This window comes from Haplochromis burtoni, unplaced genomic scaffold, assembly GCF_018398535.1.
Source record: "Haplochromis burtoni strain Fernald_Lab_line unplaced genomic scaffold, NCSU_Asbu1 Contig_1729, whole genome shotgun sequence".
In the NCBI taxonomy this organism is placed as follows: domain Eukaryota; kingdom Metazoa; phylum Chordata; class Actinopteri; order Cichliformes; family Cichlidae; genus Haplochromis; species Haplochromis burtoni.
In genome coordinates, this window is record NW_024584090.1 from 9,037 (window position 1) to 12,015 (window position 2,979).

The following is a 2,979-nucleotide window of genomic DNA, read 5'->3' on the forward strand; positions in this document are numbered from 1 at the left end:
TTATTGTTGGCAGCAAAATGGCAGCAACCTCGCTGCCATAAAGAAGGCTTCAGGAAATCATTCCTGCTGTTCTATATAAAGCTGTATAACATGTAACATGTAAAACATAAGTAAAACTAACTGCCACTGCCTTGTGTCCCCCAGCTGCTGTATAATTTGGCCCGGTGAAAGCGAAGGTCACTATCAAACAACTCTCATCTTTAAGGATTTCTTCAACTCCAGTGGTCGCCTCTGCATCATGGAGACCTGGGTGAATGCTGCTGAGTCTGGTGTTTTCGCTGAACTTTTACCATTAGATTTCTGCCATTTCAACTTTCATGTTGAGCCGATGAGGAACAGCGACTGCTTAGAAGCATCTTCACAGATGTAAAACGGCTTTCATGACTATCCTTTCTCCCGCTTTGAACTTTAGCTGTTTGAACTTGGTTGGTCCTATATTGTACTTTGCGCATTAATAAACAGATCACCCAAATACAGTAATGACTTTTTAAATACATTTTCTGAACTTTTGGCTGAAATCATGCCTAAATATGGTGTGTTGTTGATTGCAGTACATGTGTGCTGTCCTGGACAAGCATCAGCTAAGGACTTTAAAAGCCTTATTGACTCTTAATTTTATGCAGTGCGTGTCTGCACTCACACAGGAACGGGGAAACTCCCTTGACATTTTTAAAGTGTCTGTTTCTAATGTGAAGATTTGTGACGCTGTTTGGATTACATGCGTGTAATGACATTTGACATTTTCTCACCTGGGAACATTCTTGAACCTCACGCTCCTGTTCAGCAAGTTGTTCTTTGGTTTTCAACTTTCTTTGGAACAGTGTTGTTTGCGTTGAGGCTGTGTCATGATAGATGATTTCCGCTCTTGGTTTCACTCCACTGGTCATACAGTGTTAGATGCTATGTTTTTATTAAAACCCAGGTAGCCAATACCTATTCTAGCCTTGGCTGGATGAAACAACAAGTGCAATTAGGTGCGAGTGTACAAAAGTGGAAGAAAGCTCCATGTTTCATTTCAAATTTTAAGGAATTCTGTTATTGCCATCATACAGTTGTGAAAGATGTCAGAAGGAAATATCTGTCAAAGATCATTTGGTCAAACTGCAATAAGCCTCATATTGTTTAATACCACAGGCACTCTTCTTGGTGTTCAACAGCCTGCCTGCATTGAACCTTCATTTAAGACATGAGAAAACTTTCAATTTCTTTGTGGATAATGTGAGAGCGGCACTGTGTATTACCAGCCACACATGTTGCGGCAGCTCCCTTCTTGATCAGTCCTCTTGAAATATGACTGAATTTGTTGTGTGTAGACCAAAATGCCGACAAATGAAGGCGGGCCTGAACTAAAAAAAAAAGAAGAAGCGAGCCTTTATTATGGCTGATGGAAAAACACAGGCAGAAGGAAACAAGGCTAGCAGTAAACTACATTGGGAAAACTAAAAGTAAACCTTGGACATGGGGAACATGGAACATGACACAAGACAAACATACAACCTGACAATAAACAAAGGAAAACTCTCACAAGAAATCCACATGGGATGATGAAGGAAGTGGAAACACACAGGGAAAACAGCTGGGGAGAATATAAATATAATGGCATAGTGGTAAGCAAAACTGAACACTGGCTGTAAGACTGTCAAAAATAAAACAGAGAACATGCAGACTAAGGCACAGTTGACTCTGGGACCGGGGGGAGAAACAGATATCGAAACAGAAGACATGACTAGGACCTGGGAGATAAGGGAACGAGGGACACGGAGGGGAGAGAGGGAGCAAATGAGAGCAAGGGACAGGGTTCCTACCTTTAAATATAGCCCCCCTTTTTCCTCTCCTGGCTTTATCTTTCTCCATCTCTGGGTGAGTTTAGCTCTCATTCTTTTCTCTCCCTGTGAAATATAGCAGCTGGACCTTTAGCTAGCAACACGCTGTGTGACAAACTGCACACAAACAGTTTGTGTGCTTTCTATAGTCATGTGCAATACCACTGCTTTCCTTTCTGATAAAAAGTACAATTCAAGCAGCTATCGATGATACTGATCTGATAATAAACCATTTTAAATGTTCCACCTGCTAACTCTAGGCCAGCTGAATTTATATGAGGTGATCTCAGGAACACACATTACTCCAAGTTAAACTCATACAGCCGTTTGTCGGGGTGACCTAAAAGCTGGACACAAATGCAGCCTTCCAATGATCCAATGAATTTACTTACAGTAAATTTAAACAAGAGCTCAGAAAGCTCCAAAAAACAAATGCTGTCCCAAACTGCTTCCAGAATCAGAATCAGAAACTTTATTGTCATTGTCACAGGTACAACGAAATTAAGAATGGTCCCCGATCATTGCATCATCCCTAGCAATCCCAAGGTCTTTCCTCCACATTCACACAGATCCCGAACAGGATTCAGAAAAGGAATCCAGCAGGCAAAGTACAAACAGTGCATTGAGGAGAACTTCCACAATAACTACCCACAAAATATGTGGAGATGCATCGGGAGCACAGCACACTGCAAACACAGCAACAGGTCAGCCATGATCCAACTTTTCCCAACAACTTGAACAGTTTCTTTGCATGCCCTGACAGCAACAGTGAGACTGTACATCGCCCCCGACTGGAGGAGCAGGGGTAGCCTCTCATTCTGCAGTTACACCAAGCGAGTTCCACTTTGAGGAGAATTGATATCAAAGCTGCAGGACCAGATAAGGTGTCAGGCGGGACTCTGAAGATATGCACTGACCAACTGGCAGGGGTTTTTCTGGACATCTGCAACCTGTCCCTTGCAGCATGCCACAGTCACTGGCATCCTGTCCCCTTATCAGTGTTGTAGGTGGCCTCGAGCTTATCCAAGCTAACAAAGAGCAAGAGGCAGGGTATACCCTGGACAGTTCACCAACCTGTCACTGGGCTAACACAGAGGCAGACAACCATTCACAGCTATGTGAAATTTAGAATCATCTATTAACCTGACCCCACTGA